Source organism: Podarcis vaucheri, assembly GCF_965113315.1.
Source record: "Podarcis vaucheri genome assembly, chromosome: 8".
Taxonomy (NCBI): Eukaryota; Metazoa; Chordata; class Lepidosauria; order Squamata; family Lacertidae; genus Podarcis; species Podarcis vaucheri.
This window is the reverse complement of record NC_138766.1, coordinates 35,377,139-35,398,228: the sequence shown is the minus strand read 5'-3', so window position 1 is coordinate 35,398,228 and position 21,090 is coordinate 35,377,139. Positions and strand designations below refer to the sequence as shown.

Below are 21,090 nucleotides of genomic sequence, written 5' to 3'. Positions count from 1 at the left end.
ACGCAATATCATGGCACCCAAAATGGCCACCATGATCTCTCACCAAAAAACAGGATATCCTGTTTTTCCTGAGGTCCTTGGGAGATATGGGAAGGCCTGAGAGAAGGGGTGATGGGATTTAGGGCAGACAAAAGGAAGCACTTCTTCACACACTACATAGATAATCAATGGCATTTGCCCTCGCATGAAGCAGTGATGGCTACCAAGTTGGATGGCCTTTAAAGGGATTAAACAATTCATGGAGGATCAAGACATCAGTGACTTGATGGCTATGTTCCAGCACTGGTATTGAAGGCACTTTGTTTCAGAATACCAGTTGTTCAGAATGGGCACCAACCACCAGTATGAAAGACTTGAAGCAGGAACAGATTTTATGTTTTAATGTCGTACACCACCCTGATATTTTATGATATGGCAGTATATCGATACTTTAATGAACAAACAAACAAACCTCTCTTTGCCCCTGTGTCGGGAGCTGACAGAAATGGGAGGCCGAGCCTGTGTGTATATCCTAGGACCTAGTCCCTGATGTGGGGTGGGAAAACGTCCAAAACACAATTGCTTTCTGGAAAATGTCCCAGTGCTTTATTTTTCTGAGGAAAATGTCCCATTTATTAGTAACAATGAATGGATTCCAACTGCAAATACAAATATTAGGCAAGCCTGGCAAAATCCTTAAGTTGCTAAGTTTGACTCGTTTGTTGCAGCAGGCTCAATCCTTCCGTCTCCCCTCCCCCCCAAAAAAGCTGGGATATTTTTTCCCCTGTAGTCAAATGGCAACCATAATTGGAGCACAAATCCTTTTCAAATTTTATTTATATATTTAAGAAGAGCCATGTGTAACTGAGAAAGGCATCTTAAGCTGCATGAAAAACAGTGGATTTAGTTCCAGTTAAATGTGCTTTGGATCAGGGTTTAAACATCTTTGCCCTCTTCCTGAAAAAGAAAAGAAAACATCGTTTAATGGAGTCAGAATGAAAGGTGAAGACAGTGGGAAGGGTTCGTAGAGAAAATTGGCTACATGGCCTTATTACTGGCAAGGACAAATGCAGTGGAACCCATCATGCGATTTCTTTCAGTCAGCCAGATCTGTCCTGTTGAGCTCCAGCACGAGCTCTTAAAGAAATTTTAAACAAAATAAAATCATATCTGCAAGGAAAGTTTCAATTTTTTTCTGACACATCCATGGTTCACTAGAAGGAGGAAGTTCTTATAAACAGTATGAATCATCTTCCAGTGTCTTCTCTCTCTTCTCCAGTTCACAAAACTGAGCCAAGGAAATTTAAACGAGAAGATTCCTTGTATTTTGTACATCATGTCGGAGTCATACTGTTTTGCTTGGAATTTTGTCACAAAGCTCCAGAGAGGAATCAAAAAATACTACAGAAAATTTTATCCCAAGAAAACTTCCTAGTGAAGAACCGGCCTCTACAAATGTTGCTAGGTTTGTGAGTTTCAGGTCTTTGGGAAAGTGATTGCTTCCTTAGCTATAAAACCTTAGGGCACTTACAGCCTGATCCAGAGATTTATCTGTCTACTCCCTCTCAAAGATTGTGGGGACCTCACTGCATTGAATACACTGATCAAAGATACAGCTCAAAACATGTGTAAGGGATGGCATGCCGCTCAGAAGACAACAGCTACTACTTGCAGCTGTGGTAACTCCCTCTGGCTTTTGTGAAGCTGTGCTGAAATCCACCTGTGCTACATCGTCTCCTTGGATAACGTTTTATAATTTCAGCTCATAATGTACAAACTATCTTACACTTTGATCACTCAATCCTATTCAGTTTTATGGATGTTACTTCCAAGGAAAGTTGTTTAGGATGAGAGTGTTGGGCTCACTAAAATCATTAAGACTTAAGCCTGGGAACATGGGGTTTGGCAGGGCACCAGGAGCGCCCCCCTACTCACCGGGAACCCCTTTTTCAGGCGCCGGATTGAAGCGGGGTGAGCGGCGCAGTGCTGCGAACTGATTGCTACTTCGCACAGCCATTGCTGGAGAGCGCTTACTTTTTCCTGTGGAAAATTGGATTTAAAACAAGTACCCGTGAGTAGAAATGGAAAATTGGATCAAGAAATATCTTAATTTGGCACTGAAGCGGGAAGGTTCAAAACAGGAAGTCCGCCTTCCACTTTTTGTATATAGACTGAAGCGAAAACCTTGTAAGCTAAAGTCTGGAAAGTCGTTAAAAAAGTTTAAATTTCCTTCATTTATAATTACTGAAACCCCCCTGGAAGCAGGAGAAAAGGGGGGGGCTTTGTTTAATGCCTGCAGGAGAGGGAGTGAAGAAAGGTAAGTTTCCACCGTCTCTAACCTGGGAATGGGGTGTCAGAGACAGAAATTCTTGGAGAGGTTCATTGACTGTGAATGGAATACTTTGACAGATAGCTAAAGAAGATAAATAAATTGATTCCAATGTTGCCTTCTGCATTCTAAAGAAACAAAATATCTGAAAAATGAAAGTAATTTTCCTTTGTTGGACTTGCCTTAAAAAAATGGATACAAATAGAAATTGTCTCCTCTAGAGGCAGCTTGCTAAATTGGTGCTGCGACTACTTGAGGACTCTACAGCTGTCAGATTAAGATCGTGGGACCAGCCCTTTTTGACCTTGACTAAATATGAACTGGGAGGAAGTTTTGGTGCTTGCTTTATGCAAGACAAGTGCCTTGCTGGAACAGATGCATGAGAAGATGGATTTGATGAATGAGAAAATGGATTTGATGGTTGTTAATAACTGTGGACAAACAGGGAATATTGATACAGAAACTAATCAGGGACCAACTCAGGAACCTGTACTGATTGGGCAAGTGCAGAAGATAATGGAGGAGGTTGCGGTTGCACCTCAAATAATACAAATGGAGAGACCCGAGGCCCTACAGGAGCATAAGCCGCTGTCTTTGAAGATTGAAGTTGGAGTCGGCCAGGGGGAGTCTGGAGCTGAGGAGGTTCTTAACTTTGGAGAGACCTCGAAATATGTTTTAAATATTTTTTGGACTACATTGATGATTGTGGGGAGTGGGACTCTGGGGAATGGGCTGGTTGGATGAAGGGAGACGAAGATAATTTAGGGTTGGAATCCCCCAGAGACCTACTCCCCAACGAGAAAGGAAAGAAACTAAGAAATAGACCAACAAAAGACAAGGAAAAGTGCAAGTATAAACAAGAAGAAGAAGATCTGCAGAAGGGACATGGAAGAGACTTAAGGGCCTCGGACATTAGATTACCAGGTTGATGGACTAGATGGAATGGACAGTAAGGACTGACACGACCCGAGACCAGGAAGAAGAGACGTTGGATGAAGATTGGAAGAAAATTTATAAATATTTTTTTTTTTTTAGGGAATTAGCCTAAAATTAATGAACATTAGGGAAAATGTTGGAATGAAACTATATGACTCTAGTAGAAAAGATATCAGGAGTTATGTATAATCGAGTATTAAGCGTTAAGCTCTAAAGTATTTTTTGGTAAGATAAGGTTAAATAACTTAAGGTAATTTGAATAACAGAATATGGGGAAAGGATGGAAAGGATTTGTTGAGTTAATTAATAGGTTAAATTGTCAAGATAAATTATTTAGTAAAAATTGAGAAAGATGGAAAGAATTTGCTGAAATAATCAATCAAACTAGAATACAAAAAGGGAGGTGTGAGGAGGTCAATGAAACAAGCAAATGGAAGTTAAAGATATGTAATATGGGATTTGTGTCTTTTTTTCCTTCTTTTTTATCTTTTTGCTGTATTGTTGCATTGGTTTTTATGTCTTGGTTTTTTTCCTTGGTTTTTTTTCTATGTATTGTAGTGTTGTTTTAAATTTTTTTCTTTCTTTTCTGTAATTTTGAAATTATTAATAAATATTATTTTTTTAAAAAAAAATCATTAAGACTTTTCTACTTGCCTTGTCCCACCCTTCAGCCCTAGGGAACTTTGGTAAGGGAGCTGTTTCCAGAGGAAGAACTGTGAGAGGAGAGAGACTTTGTGCTGACCATCAGGCAATAGTTTTTCCAATTGCTTTACCCCACCCTCAAGTCCTAGGAGCCTTCAGAATGAAATTGCTGCCATGGGCATTATGTGTATGTGTCTTTTGATTAGCTGAGTAGAAGATTAGTGGTCGTATGGGTGAGGAGTGTGTGTGTGTGTGTGTGAATTCAGCAGTGCCAAGTTTGTTTTTGGTTATTGGCTTTGTGGATTATGAGCGCTCTGTGCATCTTATAATATGACTTTTATATGCTTGTGCTGTTCAGCTTTTTTTTAAAAGCTGTCTTGTTAATAGTGTTTTATAGAATGTGAGGATTTGTTAATATAGTCAACAAAATGACTGTATGACTTATGTTGAATTTCTGAGGTTCTGTTATTGTAATTAATTATGTTATTGTTATTTATTGTTTGTGAGTCACTTTGTGATTTGTGTGAGTGGAAAGCAGCACAGAAATATAATAAATGGAATGAAATGAAAGATGGGGTAATCCTAAATGCATTATTTCAAAGTATTTGCCCTCAAGTTCAACATATACTACCCGAGAGAGGCTGGATATATTTGATAGTTGCTGCCAGTCAGAATAGGCAATGCTGGTTTAAATGGTCCGACTCAGCGTAAAGCAACATCATAAATGGCTGTGTTTCAAATTGCATATTGTTTCAAATTTCTCCCCCACCCCTACTCATAAGTTGCTTTATATTCACAGGAGCCCAGTATGACAAGGTGAACTTAGTGCACTATATCCTGTGCTTCTGTGCTCTGCCTTAACTGATTTATGAACCACAGTGGTAGACTGTAAGGTATCATAGGATTAGTAGAAACATAACACAGAGACTGAGATGGTCTAGCCACTATGTAAACCTCACACATTTTTCACGGGCCAAGGAACAGTGTTGAGAACATCTGCCCAGCTGATTTACACAACGGAAGATCTTGCTTTGTTTTGTTTTGGTTTTTTTAAAATTCAAATGATGAAAACAAATACACTTATCAACAGCCAGGGTCTTTGAGCCTGTACAATGTCTCTTTTTGCCGAGAAACCGTGGAGCATAAACTCTTGGGAAATCTGGCTGCTGTCTGTGAGGAGAAAGTTATAAACTAAAACACCTGCATATCACATGGGCAGTGTTAGTTATATGTACAAGTGGTGTGTGTTCTGGAGTGCATATCACATACTATTTGCATACCCTCTAACATTTCTCTGATGAAAATAATGATGTCCCATTCCATAATGTTAATTTTACTATTTATACCCTACACATCTTAGTGGGTTGCCCCAGCCACTCTGGGCAGCTTCCAACATATATAAAAACAAAATGAAACATTAAATGTTTTTAAAAACTTCCCTATACAGGATTGCCTTCAGGTGGCTCGGGGGGGTCAGATAACTCCATACATTTCTCCAACAAAGATAGGGACATCCTAAGGAAAAGTGGGACATTCCGGGATCAAATCAGAAACCGGGGCAGCTTCTCTGAATCAGGGACATCTTGGAAAATAGGGACACTTGGAGTGTCTGCATTTGTTTGACAACAGGTAGAAGGGGATTGGCATGTCCCTTCCCAAGAAGGAGGCCCACAACAGTTTTATAACGTCTCAATTTCTCTCTGCAACTAGTTCTTGTTTTTACTCATGTTACTAGACCACAAAAAATTCTTTCCCTTCCATCACTGGCTAAAGGGCTGCATTCCCCAAAAAACAGAATAAAGTAACCTGCGCAGGTGGGTCGTACTGCCTGCGAACATCAAAGAGCACATACCACACAGTACCCTATTTATTATGATCAGCATAAATGTAATCTAGTGCATAGTTTCCTGGGTGTAAGCTCCGTTGAACTTGGTGGTGACTACTTCTGACTACACAGATTTACCCCGAGCTTTCACAAAAGATTTTCAGCCAGATGAAATGCAACATTTAACCAACCTTGCAAAGAAGTGATACCATTTTATTGGTACCATCAAAGAAGAGAAAAGAAGGATCCAGCCATTGCTTCTTTTTCTCACTCTCTGACTATCATAATACGTCGCAAGCAAACTTGGGAGCCTCACCATCACCTCAGTCACATGCATTGCAAAGAAGGCCTCTCAAGTACTCTGCTCTGGAAAAAGTTGCACTGTGCTATGTTTCTTCTTTCCTACAGGAGGTAGTGGCAAAGTTGTAGGAAAGAATAGATTTAAAATAATCACCTATTGGGATTCTTCTTGCCCTTTCCCAAGAGTTATCACTACGGGTGCCCCTCCTTTCATGTCAAACCTTTTCACAATTTCTATATTTACTTCATCTATGATTAGACCTCATTGTGGTGTGTCAAGTTCCCAGGTGATTGCCCAACCAAGCACTGAACAGACCCAGGCCTTGTTAGGTTTAACCAGGTTACAGCACCATGTTGCCCTCAATGCTATCTCAGTTCCTACCTCCTTTAGGAAGCTTCATTTCCTCCAAATAGTGCATCAGGTACATCTCTATTTTGCCCATCTTGTCTCCTAGGTAGGATACGTACCTTTCTGTTTCTGGGTGGATCTACTGAGGCCATGATGCCCTTTGAGAAGACTGGATCTAAAAAAGGGATTTCTTCAAAGACTGGTGAATGCAGTGCACTATTTGGAAGCTGCAGCTGGAACAGAACCCTGCACCATAGCTCCTTACACATTTTGAGATGAGGGGTATCTTAGCAACACAGGAAGCTGTCTCGAACTGAGTTAGAACATTAGCCTCTCTAGCTCAGTATGTGTCTTCACTGGCAGGCAGAGGCTCTGCAAAGTTGCAGGCAGAGTTGTCTCTCAGCTCTAGCTAGAGATGCTGGGGATTGAACCCAGGGCCTTTTCCAAACAAAGCAAATACTCTGCCACTTAGCCATAGCTCTTTCCTCTTCAGCCTATGCTGCAGCAATGGCATCAACTATCTCTAAGCCTATTTTAAGCATTAGTTTTAATAAACACACCACGGGTCTTGCATAACCCAGAAAAACCTTTTCCCTGCTCCCTGCCCTATTTCTGAAAATATCTGTGAGTTGTCAGAGCATAGCCTTTTCAACGCTGGCCCCAGTGCTTTAGATGGGCTCCCTGGCTATGTTTATACTTAATAATGTATGGACATCTTATAAAGCCTCACTAGTTCAACAGGTTTTTCCAGACTGAATTATTTTTTTTCATCTGTCTATCTATCTATATCTATCATCTATCTATATCTATTATCTATCTATCTATCTATCATCTATCTATCTATCTATCTATCTATCATCTATCTATCATCTATCTATCATCTATCTATCTATCTATCTATCTATCTATCTATCAATCATCTATCATCTATCATCTATCATCTATCTAGCTATCTAGCTATCATCTATCTATATCTATCTATGGTATTTGAAAAGCTGAAGGGTCACAATAATCATGTTATTAATGTAAAAAATTGCAACACAGAGCACCTAATATATTTCTTGGAGAAGCATAATGAATATGAAATGAAGTTGCTTTACTTATGGACTGCTAAAATGTCTAACAATTTGCTGGCATATATAAATAATAATAAGAAACAGTTAAATAAGTGTTTTCAGAGCGAAACCTGATTGCTTGTGGGGTTGGTTTGTTCATTTGGGAGACAATTTGCTGTACACTTAGAAGGTTTGTGAAGGAATGAAAATTGTATCAGTTGCTTTCTTTAAAAAAATGAAACAGCTAGTGTATTATACTATTACATGTGTCTGAAGCGCCTCGGGTCATGACCACTTTCTGAACACTTAAAACAAGAACTTGAAATATTTAGTATCAGGAAAATAAATTTCATATTTTTATGCTTCTGTCGTGCAACAGCTTGAGCCACTCCAATTATGAACAGTGCTAAATTGTGTCGACTTGATGAGGAGCGTATAAAGGTTCTCTTCCTATGTGGGATCTAATCTGCTGAGAGCAGTTTCTGCAAAGGCTACTGTAATTAATATGACTTTCTGCCAGTCTAGTGCCTGAGGAATTGTGACCATGGACCCCTGAACAAGTGTTTAGTGTGTAACAGAGATCCACATCAAAGCAGCAAGGAAGGAAGATTGGCCGTGGATAGGGGAGTGTTCCTAAAATACAGAGAAGTCTCTATAGCAGTGAAGATGCAGGAAACAGAGGTGATTTGTACTCAGACTGCCCAGTGGGAAGAGCAATGGTGAACAGCAGAAATGAAAACAGAAAAGGGAGCTTGAGCGTGAGAGATGAGTAAGCCAGGAGAAGAGACACTGCAATAGCTCAGATATTAAACAAGTGGTGAAACAACTGATCATTTCTGTTTCTTCTTGGTAGGCATTTCCAATGCTCAATCTTTATTCAGTATGCCTGTGAATACCAGTTGCTGTGGGAAGAGTACTGTTGCACTCGGGTCTTACTTGTGGGCTTCCCAAGAGCATCTGTGAGCAGTGGCATAGCGTGGCTTGTCAGCGTCCAGGGCAAGTATCGTACCTCCAAAAGTAAGTATTGTGTTGCCTAACTGCGGCCTCTGCTGCCGAACAGAGCTGCAGAGCAGTGGCAGGACATGCATGAGCCTCCTTGGGCTGGGGTGCCACTCCACCGTGAGTCTCGCTGTCCGCCTGCCTTCCCCACCAGCACGGGATGCCACGCGACAGAGGGATGAAAGGGCCTGTCCTCCTCCTGTTCTCTCCCAGCTCCTGCTCAGCATGCTGCTGCTCAAGTTAGGTGGGCAGGTGGGGCAGGGAGTGCCTCCAGTCAGGGCAGCAACTGCAGAGGCACACCCCTAAATAAAAATTGCACCCAGGCCAATTGCCCCGGGAGCCCCTCCCTCCCCTGCCATGCTACGCCACTGTCTGTGAGAACAGGATGCTGGAATGGATAGGTCTTTGGCCTGATCCTGCAGCCTCTTCTTAAGTTCATTTTCTACTGCCAGGAAAGAAGGTGCACTGTGACAATATTTGTCAATGCCAATTCAAGTCACATTTTATACAGTAGTCCTGAGAAGTGACTGCATAACTATAAGGCGTGAGTGGCTGACAAATGTACTCCGGTGAACAGTAGAGTAGCACTGCTGCATATTTTGCACCTGACTTATGACACTCTCGCAGAAAGAAAAAGGCTGGCAACTACTTCTAAAGGACATGTCTGATTCAGTGCATTTATCAGCTCCATCCAAAGAGCTATCGTAAGAATCTTATCATGGGCATGGGTCTTTTTTTTAGGAGGGGAGTTGTGAATAAGGTGATTCTGCCACAATGCATCAACGCTGATGGAAGTGAAGATTCACTGGAGCATAGGCAGTGACTGGAGCAGCTGGAAGAAAGATGATGGAAACAAATCCAGAGTAAGGCAATTTATCATTGACCTTGTTACCATCATCTTTATGATATGAGAAATAGAAGCTTGTGAGAACAAGCCCTTGGAAAATACAAGCAAACTAGAACCACATGTGCCCGCTAAGAAAAATCTGATCGCTTGACCTTTATAAATGGATCTCCATCCCTCTTTCTCCGTGCTTTGTGTGTTCCTTGCTGCATCACATCTGACCTCTCATTACAAGAATTCCAAACAGACGGCTATGACTACAGAGTCTCCATTCAACCCCATCTTTAAATAACTCATAAACAACTTTATACATGTCTTCAGGCCATTGAAAACAAAATAAAGTATTCATTATTTTAATAAAATGATCAGCTGCAGACATACTAATTCTTGCTAGGGACTTTCCTCTTCCACCACTTAACCCTATTCACAGTTAACTCTCCTCTTCTGTTGCAGACAATCCCCACCCCCAATTTGCTGGGGTTTGAGACACATCAACCCCCTAGAGTTGATGCGCTTGACCTGGGCTTTGTAAGCATAAGAGAAGCAGGTTTTTGTCACACCTACTCAGCTTTTTATCTCTGCTCTAGAGCCTCTGTCCTCTATTATCTATTTATGCAGAAAATTCCAATCCTTGTACTTACTGAAGTCACATCTGATATAATATGCATCTCCATTCGAAGAGGAGGTTTCTTACTTGTCACTACCACAGTGGCTTATTCTCATTTATCCTTTAGGCTGTCGTTCCAAAACACACACACACAGAGAGAGAGAGAGAGAGAGTTGTGTTCAGTAAGTTTCACAGCTTCCTTTCCATTGCTGCTACTATTTTTGTGTTCTCAACAAAATAAAGTCACCTTCTTCACCTCCCATTTACTTTTAAGGCTACGTCCAAACCATATATTTCAGGCACCCCTTAAACCTTCCTCCTCAGCCAGCTCCACAGCCTACACTGCCAGTGCCAAAGCTCCATCATCCATGATGAAATCAGAAGACAACTCACATGCCCTCCAACATTTTTCTGATGAAAATAGGGACATCCTATTCTGTTGTTGGGATGCGGGTGGCGCTGTGGGTTAAGCCACAGAGCCTAAGATTGCCGATCAGAAGGTTGGCGGTTGGAATCCCCGCAACAGAGTGAGCTGCTGTTGCTCGGTCCCTGCTCCTGCCAACCTAGCAGTTTGAAAGCACATCAAAGTGCAAGTAGATAAATAGGTACCACTCCGGTGGGAAGGTAAACAGCGTTTCTGTGTGCTGCTCTGGTTCGCCAGAAGTGGCTTAGTCATGCTGGCCACATGACCCGGAAGCTGTACACCGGCTCCCTCGGCCAATAAAGCGAGATGAGTGCCACAACCCCAAAGTCGCCCACGACTGGACTAAATGGTCAGGGGTCCCTTTACCTTTATTCTGTTGATCTGACTGGGCTGCATCATCCACTCTGGCCAGCTTCCAGCATAAATAAAAGCATAATAAAATATGAAACATTAAAAAAAAACTTCCCTGCCTTCTGGTGCCTTCTAAAGGTTGTAATTTACTCATCTCCTTGGCTCGGGGGTGGCATAACTCCATATCCTCCAACATTTCTCCAATGAAAATAGGGACGTCCTATCATACCCTTCAACATTACTCTGGTGAAAATACAGACGTCTTAAGGAAAAGCGAGACATTCCGGGATCAAATAAGAAACCGAGACGGCTTCTGTAAATCTGGGCCTGTACCTGGAAAATAGGGACAATTGGAGGGACTGAGCTCAGACTTCCCTGGGTCCTACCTTCCCATCTTCCATCTTCATCAGGGTGTACACCTGCATGGGCTCTGGATCTGGCAACCAATCATCATCACACGGGTCTTAAGGTGTGTGCCGGGGGGGGGGGACGGGACCAACAGGCAAGAAGCAATTTGCACTATTGTCCTGAAATATTCACTAAACCAAAATACACACAGAGTTATGTTCACGTTAAATACCCCAGTATGTAGGATATAGTAAGCCTAAAGCCAATGCAATGGCAAGCATAGTCAGATGACTGCTCCCGACATAGGTAAAACTAAAAAAAAATGATGACGTTGATTCAAGGAGGGAAAACATAAAAACAGCTGGCAATGGGGTGCCCATGTCATCCTATTTGGAGGACCACAAAATGCTCCTACCCCAAGCAACCCCCGGGTTAAGATAGTATATCATATGGAAACAGCCTCAATTTTTAAGAAAGAGGCTTTTCAACATTTCAGTTGCTTGTAAGTAGAGACCTGCATTGATAATGCCTCAGATGTCAGATTATGAGCACTAACATGTCCCAGATAAGCTTGCTTTAAAGAAAAGAAACAGCTATCACGTTACTTGGGACTGAAGTTGCATTGTGCATCCATCTTTCGTCTCTTTTCCTGCTGGTTTAGAATGATGAATGTACCATTCTCCTTGCATTCAAACTTTGGGAGTAAAATGCACAGTCCGGCCTTTCCACAGTTCTTGTTATTCTGTTTTTAAAAAACACTGACATTTTCTTAAACAGACATAATTTACAATGTTAAAGTCACACAACAGTGCCTTGGTGTGCGAAAGCCAGCAAGAAAACAAGACTCCTTTGAGGCAGGCTTGGGTTTGAAAAGGGCCGGGCAGGAGGACTAGTCTTGTGCTCTCTGAGGTCACTCCAGCTTAAAACAGAAGAAGGGTGCAAGACCAGGGCAGTCTTGTGATAGATCTCTTTTCTTTCGGTCTATTAAAAGCTCCTGCTGCAGAATGGCTCAATCCAATGGAGAAAGAAAGAAAACATCGCAGCATAGTACGTGAGGGATGTGCCAATGTACTTGCTCACACTTTCCAGTGCGGTTTGCAAGATCAGATGTTTGGGTTGCATTATGTGTACAGCCTGGGTGGTGTCATAGCAGGTCAAGTGAGGGGGGGTCAGACTGGTGCCTGGATAGCCATGCCTTGCAGCAGGTGGCTGGATTTCATTTCTTATTTCTTTCTACAAAGGCCACTTGTGCAAAAGAATCTTGCAAGGCTTTCCCTCCCCTCTCCCTAATAACCCCTTTCAGGTTCTAATATTGGATTTCATCCATATTACAAGGTCACTGGGAATATCAGATGCTGTACAAAATCCCCACATTGCTGCAACATCACAATGATATGTATTACTCATATGTTAATAAGTTTATGTTCTTTATCAGGGAAATATATTGACCCACCACTGTGGGCTGATTTCAGGAGGAAGAGCAGAATGCTCCATTCTGCTGAGCTAAAGACAGAGTTTGGTAACCAAAAGTGTGCATTTTAAAAATCATATTTGGTCACAAGAAAAGGAAATTTGCATCAGTAGATTGTTTAGATTTGGTGGTCATAATTTTGGTAAGGCATGTCCTTATGTAGGCAAGCAGTGCCTGTTCTTCTGTTCACCTGTTTCACTGATGCTTACTAACTGCAAACTATCCCATCAGCATGATTTCCTTTGAAATCTAAGAGGCTCACCAGTTAGAACCAGTGTTTATAAGTTTGTTAGAACCACTACCACCCTCTGGTTGTAGGACAATTGTTCAGACTTAAAATTAGTTTTGTCGGTTCCCACTCCAACACCAGGGTTCATGTTAGACCATCAGCAAGTTCAAGTGCTATCCAGTGTACTTCAACTTGCCATCAAAATATCTTCTCACTGCAATCTTCTCACCAGCTGCCCAAGCTACAAAGATAGCAGACCTGTGCAGTTTAAACTCACATTCTGAATGATAAAACCCCTGACAAAGGTATGGAAAAGGGAAGGAACCCATACCCACTATAAATCAGTAAGTATTTACTTTGGAAAAGATTGCTAAATATATTGAATACCACGGCCTTTGAGGAGGAACTGCTGTCCCAAATTAGAATATTTTAATTTTTTTCATTGCCACCTTTCCTCCTAGGAGCTCAGGGCAATGTGCCTGTTTCTCCCCACAACAGTCCTGTGAGTTTGGTTCGGCTGAGAGATATCAGCTGGCCCATGCTCAGTCGGTAAGCTTTACCACTGAGCAAGGAGTTGAAGTCATGATGGGCAAGTTCTTCCAGCAAAGTGGCCTTCTTTTTCTCACCATGGAGGAAAGGGGAGTGGGCATCCTCAGGAACATTTATTTATTTATTTATTTATTTATTTATTTATTTATTTAACCTCCTTATACCCAGGGGACTCAGGGTGGTTCACAGAATAAAATCAAGATATTAAACCACAAAATACATAATAAAGATAAAAACAACAACCCAATGCCCCCGTCCCACAAACAAAAACAAAAACCACATTTTAAGAGGGCACAGGATGTAAAGGCCTGGTTAAAAAGGAATGTTTTTGCCTGGCGCCTAAAGGTGTATAATGAAGGCACCAGGTGAACTTCCCTGGGGAGAGCGTTCCACAGATGGGGAGCCACTGCAGAGAAGACCTGTTCTCGTGCTGTCACCCTCTGAACCTCTTGAGGAGGAGGGACATGAAGGAGAGCCTCAGAAGATGATCTCAGGGTCCAGAAAACTACTACCATTGCTTATGGAGTACATGGGGAATTGAGGGTCAGGCTCTGACAACTACATGAATACCAATGGTGTAGCTATAACACTCACATTTTGGTGTTCTGATCTGAAATTAACAGGCCGTGGGCAACAGCATAGTACTCACAAGGGGGGGGAGGGAATGCTCTAACTTAAAACTAATTTACCTTTAGCCAGTAGTGGCTGGTGCCCATTGGCACAGGAAAGCAGGAAGGTCAAGCAGTAGGTGGATCCAGAACCAATGGCAGGCAGATTCTAGTTTGTCTCCATCTTCTTCCTAATAAGGAGGAAGTTGTCAGACGGTGTTACCCCCTCTGGACTGGTTGTAAGGAAGAAGGAAGGCAGGTGGGAACTGGCTGAGGTTGGTGGGGCACTGCCCCATTTGCCCAGGTAAGGTAGTCTCCACTCCATTTATCAGAGGGTTCATCCTACCCATCTGCAGCCCAAATTCCCATCTACGTATCCTTTCATAAATTCAGTGGTTTGGGTGGAGGCTGACAGCACCTTGTGCCTGAGAGTAATAATTAGAAACTTGAATGTGGATAGGAAATGAGTTGAGCATCGTCCGAGGTAGGTGTAAGCCTCTGTGGTGAATATGCTTGAAGGATCAAAGTGATGCTCAGTGGGCCACTGAAGCTTTTGAAGAATATTTAGAAGTAAAACAAGTGGGAAAAGTCCTCTGACTGCCAGATCCAAAGCTGTTCTTTAAACACTCATCAAGGGAAGCCTCGAAAAGAAGCCAAGGCCATTTCTGCCAATATCAGCAGATTCTGTGCTGTCCCTTCCCCGCGAATAACGCTTAATCGAAAGAAGTGCTGCCACTCCCTTGAAGTGCTTCTTAAATAGGCAGAAATGACTTTTACAAGACGGAACTCTTTTTTCATCTTCCCAAGTCAACCACAGCCACTCTTCTGAACCTGAACTCAAAACCTTTCCCGTCTTAGCCGTTGAGTCCCTGGGTGGCCTTCCTGAAGTCACTGCTCTTGTACAAGAAGTAAGAGCAGACCCACAGCAATAGTGAACAGAGAAGAAATGAATTATGGAATATTTACCTTCCCTGAAGCTTGGATGACCCATAAATCTAAAGAAATACATATTTACAAGTATCTTCAAGTGGGAAAACAGCTCTATAATCATGGCCTTCATACAGATTAATGACCAATTCACTGAATCCACGAAGGAGAGGGAGGGCTGCACCCGCTTTTCACATTACAGTAATTGAAGATCTAAAAAGGACGTGGGTGGCACTGTGGTCTAAACCACTGAGCCTCTTAGGCTTGCCAATCAGAAGGTTGGCAGTTCAAATCCACATCACGAGGTGAGCTCCCATTGCTCTGTCCCAGCTCCTACCAACCTAGCAGTTCGAAAGCACACTAGTGCAAGTAGATAAATAGATAACGCTGCAGCAGGAAGGTAAACAGCGTTTCCATGCTAGCTCTGATAGTCTTCATGCCAGAAGCAGTTTATTCATGCTGGCCACATGACCCAGAAACTGCCTGTGGACAAACACTGGCTCCCTTGGCCTGAAAGCAAGATGAGCGCCACACCCCATGGTTGCCTTAGACTGGACTTAACCTTCCAGGGGTCCTTTACCTTTTACCTTTTAATTGAAGGTCTGGACACATACATGAAGACACATACTGTAGGCTTCATATGAATGAGTTGGGGAACTTCTTTCTGCAGGGTTGCCAACTGTGTGAACAGAAAACACATAATAATACAGCCTACCTTGTGTGCCAATGTTCAGCTAAACATATTGCGGTCTGAAGCAAGGACAGAGCTGGCATGTTCCTGCACCTCACTACACATATGTATGGATCGATCCAGTGAATGCGTGAAAAAGGATAACAGTCACCAACAACGTATGGCGCAGGCAGAATTCCATTGTCTGATGACGGACTGATGGTGTCATATAGCAGGTCTTCAGAACTATGTAAGTTTGCAGAGGAGCAAGACACAAGAAACTGCCAAAACCAGGGGTGGTGGCGAATGTCAGTCAGGAAGGTAAGGGCAGAGTGTTGGCAAAGCAACCATGTGGATGTGACAGACTGGAGGGCATGCCCCACAGAGTCCCACTGGTGACACAACTCAGCTGCTGCAGCTGCTTTGCACAGTAATTTATACTGAAATTAAGATTGGGAGGGAAATGAGAAACTGAAGAAAAACTTAAATTGACAGCTCTACCCATCAGCCCCAGGCAGCATGATGTTGGGAGTTTAGGCCCAAACATCTGGATGCCACCAGGCTGCTGAATGTTATCGTAAGGATGCAGACTTCGGCAACAGAATTCTGAAGTCCTTCACTGTATCTTTTTAAACTTGAAAAGACAAGAGAAAGAAAGTATGAGGCGAAGCGAGGAGTGTTCTTACATGCAATTCATTCAGGAGGGAACTGATGATAAGGTGGGGTTTCAAGCTGCTGGAAATGTTGATTCACATTCTCTGTGTCCCACTGTTCCCAATCTTATCAAAATCCAGCTTTCCATTTTTCTGCTTGTTGGTAATATCACATTAGACCTCACTTGTGTTGTAGTGTGTACAGGAATCCACTGCCTTGCATATTTTCTTCCACTCCCTCATTTTATGCATCCTCTCTTGATGAATCAACTGTTGAAGTGTGATATATATATATATAGAGAGAGAGAGAGAGTGTGTATAATTTTGCCACAGGCTCAGAACTGTGGCACAAACAACATGTAACTCACCACAGGATCTCAGTGTGTGCTGAAATGTTTAAGTAAGCATTGATATCACGGTTTGACTGAGGCAGAACAATGTGGCCTCAGTAGAATAACTAAGTAAGGCTCCAGCTGCAATCCTATAACCATTTACATGGGAGTAAGCCCCATTGAATTCAATGGGATTCATACCTGAGTAAACATGTATAGTACTGAGCTCTAAATTTCTTCTGCTGTCACAGGAATACTTCTGAATACTTGAGCAGGCTTAGGCCTTCGCTCATTTGCATTATCCCACAGCTTGGTCTTCGAGTCAGGAAACGAATTTAAAGCTATCTGTAAGGAAAATGCCTCGAAGCTCTTGCCACCAAGTAGCTTTCACTCTGCTCAAGGACTGACAACCTGGTTTATTCAAAACCAAGGACACACAATGGATCCATTCACCAACTGAGCTACTTAAACCCAGCCAATTCCTGTAGGCTCCAGGCACAAAACAGTGTTTAGAGCCATAATATGGCATTTAAAAATATGCAAATTATTATAAAAACAAATATACTCTGCTGCATCTAAAAATAGGCATTTGTGCAATTAGAAAATATTTACAACACCCTCATATTTTCAGATCTCTAAGAACAGGCCAGAGCACTGGGCTGGTAGTCAGTAAAAATGATTCAGTTCTATAATAATAATAATTGGCTTAGAGTTGACTCAGGTGTGTGTGAGAGACAAAGTAAGATTTAATCCTGGGATTCTCTTTATATCTGTTCTGAAAAATAACTTTTAGTTCATGCTTAACACCTACTGATCTCAATTGCACAGCATTCAACAGTATTTGCAGAACCAGTCTTTTGTTTCATTATTAAATTTTACAGTTCACTTACACTGAATCTTTGAGAAATGAAGAAAGGAGGCGGTTGCTCTTTTGCAGTAGGAAAAAAAAATCAAAGGGAGAAGAAAGTTATTTGGAAAGGTAGATATAAGACAAGATTCCCCAAGGCACTCGTAGTATAATTGTGATAATATACTGCCTTCTGCAGAATGCCAGGCAGCAGCAACTTACCTATCTTTAATTAGCTGCATTTAGTGGGGGTTTTATGGACACTGAACATGGTGGGCTAATCTGCATACATTAGCATGTCATTTGCATGTTTACCCCAAGGTACTCAGGGTTTTATTGCCATTACCTTTAGCAGCTCTGTTTTGCTAATGAAATAATACAAAAACAGACTTTTCAGGAGGCTGGCGTTATCACATCTCTTTTGTAAAGATTTTTTATTTTATATTTAATGCACTTTGTTGAGATAGGAGTCTTTCCATACATAAATGGAAAGGGGGGGAAACAATTTCATCAGAACCATTTTTATGTGTATCCCCCCTCCCCAAGTTTCTGTTTTTCTTTCTGCGATTAGAAATCTCAGGGGGGTGATTAAGTCAGGTAGGGTGTAAAAATGCTTCAGTGCCCGTTTGGGGAAGAGAAAGCTGGGCAGCAGAAGGAATGGATTTGACTCCATCCATCCCCTACCTAAAGGCATAAAGAGAAGACAAATCACAGCTGCAGCTGAAGAAAGCTGCACAGGGTCAGAGGGCAGTGTCTGCATTTGCATTCAGTGAGAGACAGCAGGGAGGAAATAAAGGGGTCTCTCTCTCTCTTTGTTGCAATTCAGCACTATTTTAGAAAGTGCAGATACTAACTTAATTACCACAGTTCCCTTTTTGCACTGAAGCGCTGCAGCAGGTTCTAAATCAATACCTAAGGTCACATTGCTAAAAGCATTAAAAAACAGTCTTTTCTCTCACTCCGGCATGCAGCTCCCTCCTGCAACAGTGTCTCCGGAGGTCAGGATCAAATGAGAAATAGAAGGGGAGTTGGATAATGATCTTAGGAAGAACTGGGGAGGGGAGGGGGAAGAAACTTGAATGCAACCAAATCAAGTAAGAAAGGGCAACTACGCCAGAGAGCCAGTGGTTAGAGTGTAAGACCAGTCCTATTTTTCTAGGAAATGAGCTCCCTCATTTTAGTAGAATGGCAATGGCGCCCACCTGACAGCTGCCGGAACTGAGTTCCTGCGAGTTCTGGCTGAAAAAAAGCCCTGTGTGAGACCACGGTCACATTCAAACCATACATTTAAAACACATTTATATCACTTTATCTGGTTTCCTCTTAAGAATCCGGGGAACTGTAGTATCCCCCCTCACAATACCACATTTCCCAGCACCCTGAACAAATGATGGTTCCCGGGATTCCTTGAAGAAAGCCACGACGGTGGAAGTCATATGAATGGGCTTTCAATGTATGGCGGTGTTGTGGCCTAGGAAACCCTGGATTCAAATGGTCATGCATCTAAAAAGCCTACTGGGTGATTTAGGGATGGTCAGGGGCACTGACGTGTCACATGATGTGTCACATGATGCCACCCAGTGGAAAGCACAGAGGGAGATAATCTCCCTCACCTTCACCCATCCCAGTCTGTGGGAGCCATGAAGTCATGGCAAAGGCTTGTAGCACCACCTGGTGCCTCGTTGACCTCAGTGACTTGCATGTCCGTGCCTTGCAGTGTATTAAGTGCATAACCTTATATGGCAATGGGTGGGTTAAAGCCATGACCGGATGTAGGTAACGTGAGACATTGGCAAACAGCCATGCGACAGGAGAGAACAAAGGATAAAAAAACATACCAGAGAGGAGAGAAGTTCGAAAGGAGCTGCTCATACCATCCTGAAAATATTGCTGGCTCTCTGTGTCTTTATTTTATGCTAAACTGCACCATTTGTGACGGCTGGCTTCCGTCACCAGTCCTTGTCCAGCTCCTGGGCTCCCGGTCTGGGGCTGTGTCATGCGGAGGGTGCCCTGCAGTGGCAGGGGATGTTGGCCCCCTCCCAGTGGCGTAGCGTGGGGGGTGCAAGGGGGGCCAACCGCACGGGGGGCAACATCTGAGGGGGCGCGCTCGCCGCCTCCGGAGTCTCTGAAGAGCCTCGGGCGCAGGCTGTAGCACCAGGGCCGCAGCCAAGAAGCCGAAGCTGAAGAGCCCGCTGAGCGCCGCGCCCGGGCAGAGCGCGCCAGGAGGCACCACCGCCAGGGCCCGGCGGCAGCCGCAGCACCTCGCCACCATTCCGCCGCCAGACTTGCTCACACAGGCACGGCCGCCCGCCGCTGCTGCCTCTGGCGGCGGACACGTGGAGAGAAACAGTGGCAGCCGAGCGGGAGACTCTCCCTTTCTCAATGCAACGCTCCGGGGAGGGGGCGAGGGAGAGAGTCAGGCGGAAACGCGCGCGCGCCCCCAAGCCGCATCTTCGTGGGGGTTGGGGGCGAAGCCGCCGGGTATTTGCGCCCCAAATTGGGGCGACCGCAAAAAGCCACCCTGCCAGCAGCAAGCTTCAAGGTCAAAGGCTCCCTTCGAGGAAGCTGCGATCCTCTTTTCAATTAAGTCCCTCCCCCCCACCTCAGTTCAGTGGGAGGTGGATTTCCCGGGTCTCTTGTCCCTTAGACGGTGCCTCTCATCATCCCGCCATTCTGAGAGCAGGGAGGGCGCCTCTCAGGAGACTTTCCCCCGCATTTGCTGTCCCGCTCATGAAAGCGCGCGGCCCCGGCTGGATCTGCAACTCTTCTGGTGAGCGAGGTTTAAACCAGAGGCAGACACTCCTTCTTGGACGGATGCCAGGAAGAAAAAGACCCCACGGTCTCTTCCTTTCCTTCCCCTGCAGAGACCAGCCACGTCCCTCAGCCGAGGCCGCCTTGCTGCTCAAAAGAGCCGGTCTACTACAGTTCGTGGCTGCATGGGAGAGCGCTGCTTTCCTTGCAAAAGGCCCCCAGGTTGAGTCGCCGGCACCTCCAGCTATGAGAGGATGGGAGCAATGGCGTAGCGTGGGGGGTGTGGGGGGTCGGCCGCACCTGGCGCAACATCTGGGGGGTTAGGGGGCGCAAATCCATGGGTTAGGGGGCGCAAATTATTTGCCTTGCCCCGGGTGCTGACAACCCACGCTACGCCACTGCCCCCTCCATATTGGGGGGGCTCAGCCTGCTGCCCACCAATATGGAGGGGGCCGAAGCCCCTTCTAACCCCAATGTTGGCTCCCCTGTCTCTCAGCCTATCCTACCTCAGAGAATTCTGGTGAGGATAATATGGAGAGGGGAGGAGCCATGTGTGGTGCCTTTAGCTCTTTGGAGAAAATGGCAGGCTATACATGTCGTAAAAGAGATAAAATATGTTACGTGTTTGCTCTCCCTGTCTGTTCAGCAGGTACCTTTCCCTTGAATCAGCTCTGACTACACCTTGGCTTGCTGGGTGGGAACGCTGTGTGTTTGTGTTCCACAGAGTTATTGCACTCTGCAGTTGGCTTCTGCAAAACATCCTTGAAGTAAACCATACATGGCATCTGATTTCAATAAAATGCTGGGAGCTCGTTTTTAGCAAAAGAATAAATGTCTTTCATTTGAGGGTGGTTCTCCCTCCCTCCCTCCCTCCGTTTATCTGCTGACCCAGAGAATTTACAACCTCCTGGAAGAGAAAACAATTCATATGAACTCCATAAGATATGGAAAAAGGCTGTTTCCAGCTGAGACAAGCTTGGCACAGCTTCTAATAGCTTTGCCAGAGGGAGGTTTTTAATTTTGGTTCACCTGGCTGAGCTGCCGCCTGCAAGTGTGTATTGCTTC

The 21,090-nt window shown here is 43.8% G+C and overlaps 1 long non-coding RNA gene across 2 annotated transcripts; it reads right to left on the bottom strand.

Annotated features, from left to right (window-relative positions):
• Positions 1-798: 798 nt before the first annotated feature.
• LOC309539183 lies at positions 799-20,792 on the bottom strand. Of its 2 annotated transcripts, XR_014222750.1 has the most exons (5): positions 20,647-20,792; positions 15,360-15,451; positions 13,927-14,036; positions 3,895-3,957; positions 799-932 (listed from the first exon to the last, which is right to left on the bottom strand). It is a non-coding gene; the product is annotated as an uncharacterized lncRNA (long non-coding RNA). The 2 variants fall into 2 exon arrangements; XR_014222751.1 differs by lacking the exon at positions 20,647-20,792 and having other exon boundaries at positions 15,360-15,458.
• Positions 20,793-21,090: the final 298 nt, after the last annotated feature.